Source organism: Malaclemys terrapin, chromosome 13, assembly GCF_027887155.1.
Source record: "Malaclemys terrapin pileata isolate rMalTer1 chromosome 13, rMalTer1.hap1, whole genome shotgun sequence".
Taxonomy (NCBI): domain Eukaryota; kingdom Metazoa; phylum Chordata; order Testudines; family Emydidae; genus Malaclemys; species Malaclemys terrapin.
The window spans coordinates 27,730,276-27,743,362 of record NC_071517.1 but is presented as its reverse complement, the minus strand read 5'-3'; the positions used below and the strand labels follow the sequence as shown (position 1 = coordinate 27,743,362).

Below are 13,087 nucleotides of genomic sequence, written 5' to 3'. Positions count from 1 at the left end.
CTGGGCTGTGAGCCAGTGCACAGTTTGTGAGAGTCACTCGTGGGCCTTTCTTGCCGGAAGGACACTTTGTAACCAAAGGAGAGGGAGGCCTTTTCTATACTGGATTAGTTGTGGTGACCCAAACCTCCAAGAGAGGGCAGGCAAAGCTCCCATAAACTGTGATTTAAGTCAGTGCAATTTACCCTAGTTTCAAGCAGGGTTAAGCTCCATCAGTGCAAACAGTGGCTTATCCTGTCTACACAGAGAGTTTGCGCTTTGGCAGCTACTCCCAATGGTTGAAAACCCAGGGTAGACAAGGCCTCAGCTCTCACTCTGAATAACCCTCCTAGGCCATGCACGGTCTACGGCTTAAGCAGCTGTTTAATGTGCCTCTTGCTCCACATTCACTCCATACCCAAAAGTTTCACCCAGCAAGCCATAGGGGAGGGGTGATTCCAAGTGAGGAGAGGCGCTTCTTCTTAGGAGAGATCCAGGCATTTGGAGGAGCTGTATCCATTGCCCTGCACCTGGGAGCGAACAAGAAACCCCTGGAAAAACTCCAGCTAAGCCAAACACAGCAGCCCAGCCCTGGTAAAAGAGTCCCTCAGCCTGGCTGCTCCATTCCTCCATTGAACTCCACATCCTCTTCCAAGGTCAGTGCCCTGATCTTCAAAGCTCTCCAGGGCCTGCCCCCGCATCCATGATGGAAATGTCCCACGGAGAGTGCACAGGCCCCAGAGCAAAGCCAGGGAGAGATGGAGACACCTTTGTCAGTAGGGGGCCCATGACTGAGGAACTATCTTCCTGGAGGAATCAAGGTGATCAGGAACCTTTGCACACAGGCTTTACCTCAGAGATAATACACACTGTTAAGAAAAAATTACAATGCAAATTACCCCACAATTACACAGATGAGAGGAGAGACAGTAATCCACTCAGCAACACACACACCCATTCTATGGGTGGGGGGGAGGGTCAGGTGCTTAGGACAGCAGGGGCTAGGAATCAGGACTCTTGGGTTCTGTCCCCAGCTCCAGGAGGGGAGTGGGATCTAGGGGGTCAAAGCAAGGACTAAGGAAACAGGGCATGTGATTTTCTTTCTTCCATACTCAGTGTGTGACCTTGAACAAGTCACTTTTATCTCTGTACCTCACTTTACAGAAACAAACACTAACCACCTTTGTAAACTCTTTCAGCATCTCAGGCTGAGTATTCATGATGATTTCTTATGAGTTTCTAATCTTGGCAGGGGAGCACAGGGGTGTTGGGGAATGTGTGGTGTGTGTAGGTACATAGCTGTATTGCTGGTTGTAGCCCTGTCATTTTTTAGTCCTTCACTATTATAGCTCTGGCTGTTCTCATTCTTCATATAAATGTCCAATCCCTTTTTTGAATACTAATAATTTCTTGACCTCAGCAGAATCTTGGAGTAGTGAGTTCCACAGGCTTAATCAGTTTTGTATATGTAAGCAGAGTCAGAATGAGTTCTACCCTGACATCTGGTGGTGAGCTGTGGAAAAGGACTTCAGGGCTGATCTCGTTTGTATGGGCACACCCACCCTGCCTAGCATGATGGACTGCCTGCCCACCCAAATGGTCACTTTGGCTGTTGTGGGATCCCCAGTCTCTTTGTTATTGGGGCAGGAGTAATAAAGGGTTGTTATCCTGGTTATGTGAACCAAGGACAGTAGAACTATACTTGGCATTTTATGCCTGAGGGACCTGCCCTCAGCTAGAAGCACTCAGTAGGCAAGGGACATGGGTTCCAAAGCCCAGTGAATTAAGAGAGAATGGGGACAGGTACTGTGCAGGCCTCCTTCTGAGGGCCATAAACACCACTTTGCCACCCCTCCCCCCCCGTATAATAACAGAGCTAATTTTGACTCCTTTAGGAATCTTGTTACGTACTGCAGAGCTGAAATCAAGGATACCTAGGTCTAAGCATTAGACCTACTTTAGGCTAGTGGTTTTGAATGCACCAGCACAGAGGCTCCCCTACTAGCAGCTGAAATCACTGGGGGATGGGGCTAAAGACATATTGGTGAACGGCTAGCGGAGAGGCATGGCAACTGGCAGTCAACCCAAGCAGCAGAGCATGTAGGTGCCCCCATACCTTCTCCCCTTCCACGCAGGCTAGGAGGTGAACGCTGCAGATGAACTTCTGAACGCTGGGGCTGCACTGACCAAGGACAGAAACTGCAGGTTGGGTGACTTTTGGGTTGCTGGACTTAAGACCCTGAGGGGAAAAGGACACTGTCAAACTTCCTTGGGGGTGGGTCTTTGCTCATGGATTTTGTTATGAATCCTGGTTGTAGTGTTTCCCCAACATAATGCCGCATTGTTTCCCTCCTTTATTAAAAGGTTTTTGCTACACTCAGACTCTGTGCTTGCAAGAGGGGAAGTATTGCCTCCTAGAGGCACCCAGGGGAGTAGTATGTAATTGTCCCAGGTCAGTGGGTGGGGGCTCGAGCCAGTTTTGCCTTGTGTTATTGAAAAGGAACCCCCAGATACTGAATCCAGCCCTTGTTGCTGCCAACTCTGATGGGCAGAAGGGTTACATATGAATATGTATTTCCTTTGACCAGTTTTAAATCCGCTGTTTTTTATGGTCATTGAATATTTCCTTGTTCTTGTATTATGAGAAAGACTGAACAGGAGCACCCAAACTTCCTTTCCCATATGTTATTTGGTATCCCCCTTATCACTTCTTCTATTATTCATCGCATCTCTAATGTGAACATTACCACGTTATGTTAACTTATAAATTTCTCCTTATATGAAGGATTTTCAAGGCCCCCCTGATCATTCTCACCCCCCTTCTCTAAACACCTCGCATTCTGCAGTATCCCCTCTTAGAGTGATCACTACTACAGACAATATTCAATAAGAGAATGAACCACTTATTTACATAATTACTTTTTTTTGTTTTATTCTCCACCCCATTCCTCATGCATATTAACATTATGTTTGCTTTTCAAACAGCAGTGGCATATTGAGCAAAGGTCATCATTGAACTGGCCACATTGAAGTTCCTAACTTGTTACATTTATTTTAGGAGCCAAGAGGCTTTACAATTACCCCTTCCAATGTGCATTATTTTGCATTTGTCAACTCAGAATTTAATCTGGTTATGGTGCCCATTCACTCAACTTTAGATCTCTGAAATTCCTCACCATCCTCTCCGGACTTGAGGAACCCAAATAACTGTATCTTGTGCAAGTTTTGCAACCTCACTACTAAACCTTCTTTCCAGATCATTAATAAATCTATTAAACAGAGGATCTATACAGAACCCCATTGTTATCCTTTTGCCATGAGGAAAATTAGCCATTGTCACGGAGTATTGGGGGACTCAGGGCCCTGCACCCCCGGCCTCCTGCGATTCACCATGACTCTCAGCCAGCCAGTAAAGCAGAAGGTTTATTTGGATGACAGGAATACAGTCCAGGACAGGTCTTGCAGGCACAGACAACAGGGACCCCCTCAATTAGGTCCATCTTGGGGTCCCAGGGCATCCCAGCCCCCCTTGGGAGGTCAGAGCAATCTCTGCCTCCCCACCATCTCACCACCCAGCTTCCCAGACTCTGCCTTCAGCGACCCCTCCCACAGCCTTTGTTCAGTTTCCCAGGCCAAGGTGTCACCTGGCCTCCAACCCCTTCCTGGGTTCTCATGTTACACGCTCAGGTATTCGCCTTCGGGCAGACTATCCCAGCCACACTCCCCTGTCAGCATTCACAGACCACAGTAAGAACAGTCCCAGTTAGTCACATCTCCCCCCTTCGAGACCGAACTGAGCAGGGTCACTTTAGCCAGTGACCCGGGGAAGTTCGAACCTACCCCCGTTCCCATGGATGCCCCCGCATCCCTCCCATTCCTTGGTGAGAATTACACCAGGCCCCTCCAGTTTCACGCCCCCCCTTAGGTCAGGGGTGCTCGATGGCACTCGCAGTTCGCATGTGGGAAGGTTTATGCGGCCTGTGCCCTTTTCCCACCCCCATACCTCTGGGGTTCCAACTGGGTTGTGGTCTTCCCCCAGCGCTCCAGTCTGGAGGTCTGTGCTTTGGGCTCTCTTGGTTTAGAGCCGCCTTTTTAACCTTGGCCACCCTCCGGAAAGGATCCTTTATGCTGGGCAAGGGTCCTAAAGCTGTTTTCCCCTTGTCCCAGGCCTTCCTCCCCCTCTGACAGGGGTCACAGGATCCGCAGTACTGTCGGACAGTAACAAAGACTCCAGGCCAGTAAAAGCTCCGTAGCAGCCTCTGCTGGGTACGCCAGGTTCCCTGGTGCCCTGAGAGAGGAATGTCATGGGCCCGGCCCAGCAGCTGGCGGCGATACTTCTGGGGTACCACCAGCTGCCTCCTGATCCCCCCTGACTCCATTTTCCCTGGGGGAGCCCATTCTCGGTACAGGAACCCCTTCTCCCACAGGAACCTTTTCTGGCCACCTCGTCCCATGGTCTGTACCGCATTGAGGTCGGCCAGGTCCCTAATCTTCCACAAGGAGGGATCTCTCTGCAACTCGGCCTGGAACTCAGCAGCTGGGACAGGGATGGCCACCTGCTCTTTCTCGCCCGCTGGGTCTGAAGCTGCAGCCTCCCTGAGCCGTGTCCCTGGGCGTTCCCTCCCCACCAGGTTAGGGTCCTGCGCCTCAGGCAAGGCACACACCCCCCCCCCCCCCCCCCAAGGCCAGGGCGCAGTGCCCCTCGCAGGCTCTGACTGCGGGTCACAACCAGTGCCCTTTGGGGGTTGCTTGGCCAGTTCTCCAGGTCCCCCCCCCCCCCATCAATACCTCAGTGGGCAAATACGGGTGTACCCCCACATCCTTGGGGCCCTCCTTGGCCCCCCACTTCAGGTGTACCCTTGCCACGGGCACTTTGACTGGTGTTCCGCCCACCCCCGTCAGGGTCAGGTAGGTGTTGGGCACCACCTGATCTGGGGCCACCACCTCGGGCCGGGCCAGCGTCACCTCTGCGCCCATATCCCAGTATCCATTGACCTTCCTCCCATCCACCTCCAGGAGAACAAGGTACTCTCTCCGGAGGGACAGCCCCGCGCCTACCGTATAAACCAAAAACCCTGAGTCTGGAGCATCCAGCCCCCTAGAGGAGCTGGCCTGGCGCTCTCCTCCCTCCTTAGCAGGTGGTACTCTGCCAGCCCCCCTTCCCTGGGAATGCCAGTCAACCCTCTGTGGGTTCGGTCTGCTCAGCCTGTCCCTGAGCCTGGGGCACTGGGCCCGTATGTGGCCTTTTTGGCCACAGTGGTAGCAGCCCATGTCCCCCTTGAGTGGGTCGGATGGTCCTGACGCCGGATGTTCCCCTCTGATGGGGTTTTTCTGTATTTTCCCACGGGGAGGTCCCATGGTGACTCTCTCTCTGCGTGGTGGTGGGACTGTTCCTTTGGGACTCCTCCCTTTTATCTCCTGACCGGCTCTTTACAAACTCATCGGCCAGCCGGCCTGCAGATCGCGGGTTCTCTGGCTTTCTGTCCACCAACCACAGCCTTAGGTCGGATGGGCACCGCTCATACAGTTGCTCCAGTACCAGCAGTTTGACCAGGTCCTCCTTCGTCTGGGCCCCATCAGCCCACTTGCTGGCGTATCCTTCCATGCGGACGGCTAGTTGCAGATATGAGATCTCAGGGGTTTTATCCTGACTCCGGAACCTTTCCCGGTACATCTCAGGAGTCAGCCCAAACTCATGTAGCAGGGCCTTTTTGAATAGTTCGTAGTCCCCTTTCTCTGCCTCTTCCAGTTGGCGGTACAATGCCACGGCTTTGGGGTCCAGTAAGGGGGTAAGGACCCGGAGTCTGTCCGCGGGATCAACCCGGTACAGCTCGCAGGCCGTCTCAAAGGCCTCCAGGAAGTCATCCATGTCCTCCCCCTCCTTGCGTGGGGCCAGGATGCACTTATCAAAGCTCCGTGCAGGCCTGGGTCCCCCCTCACTCACCGCAGCCGGGGGTTCGCTGCCCCTCAGTCTCGCCAGTTCCAGTTCATGCTGATGCTGTCTCTCTTCATGCTGTCTCTGTTGTTCACGATCCTCCAGCTCTCTCAGTTTTAGCTCTCTCTCCCATTCCAGCCAATTCCGCTCCACGGATGCCGAACGTCGCCGGGAGGATCCCCTGCTGGCCGGGGGGGTCACGGCGCCCTCGGTATTTGTTGGGCTCCTCCCCACCCTTCCCCTAGGCATAGGAAGGAGGGGTCTTGGGAAGCCCTCAGCAGCCGGCTGACCACTCCTAGCTGGGACAGACACTGGTGCCTGCGCTGCATTTGCCAGGCTGCTTCCCTGAGACACAGAGATCAGTTAATTCGTGCGATCTTCCGCCTCCAGCCGGGCAATGAGCGGTTCTTTGGTGAGCCTCCCACTGCGCAGCCCCCTCTGCTTGCACAGCTCCACCAGGTCGCTCTTAAGCCGCTTGGCATACATCTTCCTGCTGGCCACTCACCGGCCTGTGTGCTCACAGCTCCCCACAGTTCCCAGGGGGACCCCTAGTGTGCCAGCCCTTCTCGAGGTCACCACCTCTCTGCCAGGGTCGAGCTGCAGACTCTTCCGCCCCTAGGACCACTCGCTGCGATCCCCCGGGGGGACCCTGTTACTGCAAAAGTCCTTCTCGCTGGTCACACACTCCCAGGGGTAATAACCGTCTCTCTCTCACTCTTCAGCAAGCCTGGTCCCCGTCAATCCCCCTTCGTTTTACTGCTCCCCAGTCACTTACTGCAGGAAGCGCCGTCCACGGGGTGCAGTAGATCCCGCCGCTGCCACCAGTTGTCACGGAGTATTGGGGGACTCAGGGCCCTGCACCCCCGGCCTTCTGCGATTCACCATGACTCTAAGCCAGCCAGTAAAGCAGAAGGTTTATTTGGATGACAGGAATACAGTCCAGGACAGGTCTTGCAGGCACAGACAACAGGGACCCCCTCAGTTAGGTCCATCTTGGGGTCCCAGGGCATCCCAGCCCCCCTTGGGAGGTCAGAGCAATCTCTGCCTCCCCACCATCTCACCACCCAGCTTCCCAGACTCTGCCTTCAGCGACCCCTCCCACAGCCTTTGTTCAGTTTCCCGGGCCAAGGTGTCACCTGGCCTCCAACCCCTTCCTGGGTTCTCATGTTACATGCTCAGGTATTCGCCTTCGGGCAGACTATCCCAGCCACACTCCCCTGTCAGCATTCACAGACCACAGTAAGAACAGTCCCAGTTCATCACAGCCATTCATTCCTACTCTGCTTTCTTTCTCCTAGCCCGTTTCTTAGTATTCTCTTTTGAAGGACTGTCACAGGATTTTTGAAATTCCAAATAAATTATGCCTATCCAGGTCTCCTTTATCCATGGTTTGCTGACATGGTTTAAGATTTTAACCGATAAGTTAGGCCTCCTATTCCTTTGCAAAAAACCTGCTGTTTTTCCCCGTAACAGATCACGGTCAACAGGTGTTTTACGATTTTAATTATCAACCAATTTATGTTACAGAAGTAAGGCTCCCCAACTTGTACTTAGAACATTTTTTAAAATATAGATATAACATTTTCTATCCTCCAATCCTGTAGCTGTTTTTAATATGATGTTGCATATTTTTGCTAACAGCTCAGCACCTTCATTCTTAGACTCCTTCAGAAAGCTTGAATGTACCATCTGGGCCTGGTGACTTATTACCTCTCTTCTTCTGACAATTCAATCTCTGATAGTACCTCAGCCTGATTACCAGAAAGTAAGTAAGTATCTCCTAAATGTCCTCATTGGCAAAGACCAATGCCAAGAAATCATTTTGCTTATCACCAATGTCTGTATCTTCCTTAATTGCTCCCTTTACTCCAAGGGGCCCACTGATTCTTTTGCAGCCTTCCTGTTTCTGAAAGATTTAAAGAATCTCTTGTTATTATACCTTTAGCTCTTTGCTCTCTAAATTTCATCCTAACCCAAGTTAGTTTCCTTCTGATGTATTGCCTCCTAAAGTTTATACTCCTTTCCATTAGCTATACTTGATTTGGATTTCCATATTCGGAAGCATTTCTGTTTGTCCCAAATTACCTCTGAATCCTTGCCATTTAGCTATAACCATGTACTTCTTGCTTCTTGTTCAGAGGTATGCACATCTTCCGAGACTCTTGCTGTATCCCTAAGCAACCTCCATGCTAAATCTAACGATTTTAATGTCCTTTTTGTGATTTTAGGCTCTTTTTGTTGTTTCTTCATTAAAACATTTCCCCTTTCTAAAGTTTGTCACCATGGTGGTTTTTATTATTTCTATTGCAGTAGCACTTAATGCCCCAATCTATGATCAAATCCCCATTGTGCTGGGTACCCTACAAAAAAGAAAAACAAAGACAGTCCCTTCCCCAGACAGGTCACATACCAGAAGTATAGCAAGACAACAGATTGATATAAGAACAGTGTTGTGTGTGTGTGTAGAGAAGGAGGCAACAAAGTAAGAGTAAAGACATGTATGTTAGTTTTAAAGATACCCCCAGTATAACCTTTCTACTTTTCTTCGCGCTTGGCCATTAAATGTAATTGTACTGCGGTTGCTATTACTTAGGCTTTGTCTACACTACACAGCTTTTAGCGACACGGTCGTGCTGCTAAAAGTTGGGCAGCGTAAACACTGTTTGCAGGCACTTTTGCCGACAAAATACTTCCACACCTTATGAGCAGGGTTTGCGTTGTCGACAGGAGAGCGCTCCTGCTGACAACTAGCCATTTACCCTGCCACTTGCTGCAGCAAAACTTGGGGAGAGGTGGGGGGAGGTTAAGCACCTGTGAACAAAAGTTTTGTCATTCAACTGGCAGCGTAGACAAAGTGTAGCTAGGTCTACGTTGACAACTGAATGACAAAACTTTTGTTGTTCACAGGTGCTAAATGACACCCCCTTCAAAAGACAAAAAAAATTTGCCGACAAAGCTACGACACTCGTTGGGGGTGGAAGTATTTTGTCAGCAGAAGAGCCAACAAACAGCGACTACACTGCCTGACTTTTAGCGACATGGATGTAATGACACAGCTGTGTCGCTAAAAGTTGCGTAGTGTAGATGAAGCCTTAGTGGTGCAACTAGAGTTCTTTTCTAAATCAGTTTTGGTGCATTACTTAGGATTAAGTCAAGAATAACAGAAAAGAAGTATCAAGGTGTTGAAACAAAATGATTCACTACATTTTAAATAACTGTCATGAATTTGAGAAATTCTGTTGCTTAGCTAAGGAAATATAGATCTGAGAATTTCTCAAAGTACTACAATCTTTATTGTTTACCCCAACAATCAGTGACTTTCACAATACACACAGGGAAGAAGCAGTCAGAGAAATTAAATTTTAAAGTGATCAAAGTGATAACCAGAGATTACACAAAGTTAATATTAAAAAAGAAAAATCACATTATCTGGATGGTAACCTACCTAGCTGTAAGTTGAGAAGCTGATTTCTACTGTTATCTTAAATGTAATTCTTTAAATACAGGACTTAATTGGCATTAACAAACTAACTTCCTATACAGATTAGAAGGGGGAAGCTGCAGCTGGCGGACTAAACAAATGAAGCTAGTTTCTCAATCTATTTTACAAGGACTTCTTCACAGAGTCTCAACCTTCCAAGAGAAGCTTAAGAGATGACCTGATCATAGTCTACAAATATCTACTTAAGAGTTAGATTTCTTATAGCAGATGGCTCTTTAATGAGGCAGAAAAAGGTAGAATGAGATTGATCCCCTGACTAGAAAATTGAAACTAGGTAAATTCAGATTGGAAATAAGGTGCATATTTTTAACACTAAGGGTAATTAGTCACCTATGGATGTGGTGGATCCTCCATCATTTGAAGACTGGATATCTTTCAAAAAGATATGCTATAGCTCAAAAAGAAGTTTTGGGCTTCATACAGATGTTACTGGGTGAGGTTCTTTGGACTGGTTATGCAAGAGGTCAGCTTACACAATTGTAATGGTCTCTTCGGACCTTAAGGTCTATGAATTGTTGCAGCAAAACTACTTTACAAATGTTGATAACAGTTTCTAAAAACAAACAACAACAAAATGACATTTTTGTGAAGAAATTCACCAAGTATAACTTTCATACAGTTTTAACCATGTTGTTCATTTAAACAAGAGCATATAGTTACAGTCACTTAAGGCAGCATGAACAATACGAATATAACAGAACAAAGGAGTTAATGCAATCAGAACTTTACACAACTTCCTAGCTGAAGGTTGTTTCAACTCTGTGAGCAGAATGTTATACAGGGTACGTCTATACTTAGATTGCTTACCGCCGGACCCGGAGGTAAGCAATCTATCTTCTGGGATCGATTCCGGAAGTGCTCGCTGTCGACGCCAGTACTCCTGCTCGGTGAGAGGAATACGCGGAGTCGACGAGGGAGCCTGCCTGCTGCGTGTGGACCCACGGTAAGTTCAAACTAAGATATGCAACTTCAGCTACGTTATTCACGTAGCTGAAGTTGAACTATCTTAGTTCGAAGTGGGGGGGTCACTGTGGACCAGCCTACAAATATACAATTTGCAGAGTTGCTAAGAGCATCTCCACATACACACTTGTATTGAGATTTCGTGTTAAAGGAGGGATTTCATCACACAGTTGCACTTCCGGATCTCCATCTCTGCTTCTGTCCTTCGGTCCTGACACACAGCCACCCCTCACCTTGCTATTCCAGTCCTGGGCTAACCCACCCAGCACTGCCAACGCTCCTCAATCCCAACTCACAGCTCCTCTGCTATTCCAGCCTGGGCTACCCAGCACCCACCCAGCTCTGCGGATACCCCTCAGTCCCGAGCCAACGCTCCACACTGCTATTTACACACCCACACCCCGCGGCCGGAGGGAGGCGCTAAGCGGGGAACCAGCCCCCGGGCTCGGGGGTGTGACTTACCGCCGAGCCAGAAGGACCCGGTTCCCTTCACCCCACACGCTGCGGAGGGGCCACGCGGCGACAACTCTGAGCGCACGGGCAGCCCTAGGCCCGGCCTCCGGCCCAGAAGAAGGGCGGAAGTGACCTATTAGGGCGGGAGTAGAAGCTGCGCCGGCTGCCTCAGCTGGCAGCCCTAGCCTGACTAGGGCAATGCACGGAGGTGGAAGTGACGTTTCCGCGGGGCGGAAGTAGCCTCCCACTCCCTGGGCTACAGCGGGGGCGGTAGAGCGCGTAGCCCTGCTACTGCGCCTGCTCAAAAGAAGCCGGGTGAGTGGGTGACGGCGTGAGGCTGATCTACGAAAAGGGGGATGGATGGGTGACGTGCGGGAAAGGAGGCGGTCACGTGTCCCCGGCAGAGGGCCAGGTTCCTAGGCGCGGCCCCACTCAGCCCCTACGTGTTCCAGGCTCGCACCCCGCGCGCCCCTCTCAGCGCGGAAGCTGGGCTCTGCGGGGAGCGCCACGCAGCCGTCTCCCCGCGCCGGCTCCAGAGGTGGGGGCTCCCCCAGCGTGCTCAGAACAGCTGTAGTCAGCCTGGGGAGCTGGGAGCCCCGCGCCCGGGCTTCCCTCAGACGCTGTCTGCCCCTCCCCCGCTTCCAGCCTATTTCTCCCCCGCGCCTCCCTTCAGCCCGACCCACCCCCCAACACGCACTCTCCAGCCCTTCCCTAGCTAAACCTCTTGTTTCTCCCTGGGGTGTTCTCCGGCATCCCCATACTTACCTCGCGGCCTGCAACAAGGGCCCTGGGAAGCACAACTGAGCGAGATGAAGTTTCTCTGTGGGAGACACACTAGTAACTAACCTGACCTGCGCGTGCCAACGAGTCATCAAGGGGCTTGGCTGCTGACGTAATCACGTACCAATGAGTCATCAAGGGGCTTGGCTGCTGACGTAATCACGTACCAATGAGTCATCAAGGGGCTTGGCTGCTGGCGTAATCACGTGTCGTGCATTGTGCAACAGTCGCTTCCACAGCTGACTGCTGCTTCCTGTGGAGGCGTGACCCATTGAAACTTGTCAAATCTGTTGAGGACGTACAGCGTGGAATAGAACCCAGCTCACGTGGGGTTTGCCTACACTTTGTAATTATATACTTAGTATTTGTGAGCCCCGTTGACTGGACCTCATTGTACAAACACAGAACAAAGAGATGGTTCCTGCCCAGAGATCTTATTATCTGAATATAAGAAAAGAGACCACAAATGGGTACAAACCCTACTTCTGGGGGAATTCTGCACTGCTGCACATGTGCAGAATTCATGTCCCATGCAGATTTTTTTGCTTTCCTGCACAATAATTCAATTCTGTTGTGGAAGCAAAGGGAAGCCGCAAGAGAGGTCATATGTCCCTCCTGGACAGTGTGAGTATGTCAGTTTGGGAGCAGCTGGGATAGATGTAAATTATCACCGTGTGTGTGTGTGTGTGTGTGTGTGTGTGTCAGAGCTGAGTGTGCTGCTTAGTGAATTGTTCAAATGTTACAAATGTGCTCCGTGAACTGTTTACTACTGACCTTTCTGGAGATGGTTAGTAGCCAATATAAATTGTGAACTTGATTCCCCAGCCCTCGCTTGCCCTCAGTTGTGTGATGTAATACTGAGCATACGGCTGCATATATTTGTTGACTAAAAACTAGAAATAAAGGGTCAAACCTAGCTACATTACTATTTGACAAAGGGGGTTTGGGGATTTCCTCCTATACTCCCCACTCCCATTCTCCAGCCAGCTCAGAAGTCCACCTGAATCCCTGTCTGTGTTATTTCTTCCTCCAGAAGGGTGTTAGTCATCTGCTGCAAGGACCCTGAACTCTTAAACATGACCCAGAATCCTGTGATGCTGCAAAGTAGATTATAGGCAGCCCTCAATCCCAGCTGCTCTTCTGTCATTTTCACATTGCACTGTGGTTGCAATTCCAAGCTTTATTAATCATTTCAAGGCTTAGTATTTTTCTTCCTGTGCACCATCAAAGAACTGCAGAAATCATCCTGAGGCACTTTTGCTGATAGCTTAACTTTATTGACTTTTAGAGTGATACAAGACACCTCTTTTTGGTCAAAATCATCCGTATCTTATTTATGGTTGGTTAAGGAGTACAGGGAAGGGGGCTGTTACTCCAAAATATGCCAGCTGGTGGATTCCAAGTGGGTCATCATCAGCTGGGGATTACAAGAGTGTAGTGTGCTCTGACTGTGCTTCTTTGCTCACCCCTCCTTGTTT

The 13,087-nt window shown here is 50.0% G+C and overlaps 1 long non-coding RNA gene across 2 annotated transcripts; it reads right to left on the bottom strand.

The window, feature by feature from the left end:
• Nucleotides 1–342: 342 nt before the first annotated feature.
• LOC128848371 (uncharacterized) lies at nucleotides 343–11,653 on the bottom strand. 2 transcript variants are annotated; one of them, XR_008447012.1, is made up of 3 exons: nucleotides 11,595–11,653; nucleotides 2,093–2,215; nucleotides 343–845 (listed from the first exon to the last, which is right to left on the bottom strand). It is a non-coding gene; the product is annotated as an uncharacterized LOC128848371 (long non-coding RNA). The 2 variants fall into 2 exon arrangements; XR_008447011.1 differs by lacking the exon at nucleotides 11,595–11,653 and adding an exon at nucleotides 10,839–11,447.
• Between the last annotated feature and the right edge of the window lie 1,434 nt (nucleotides 11,654–13,087).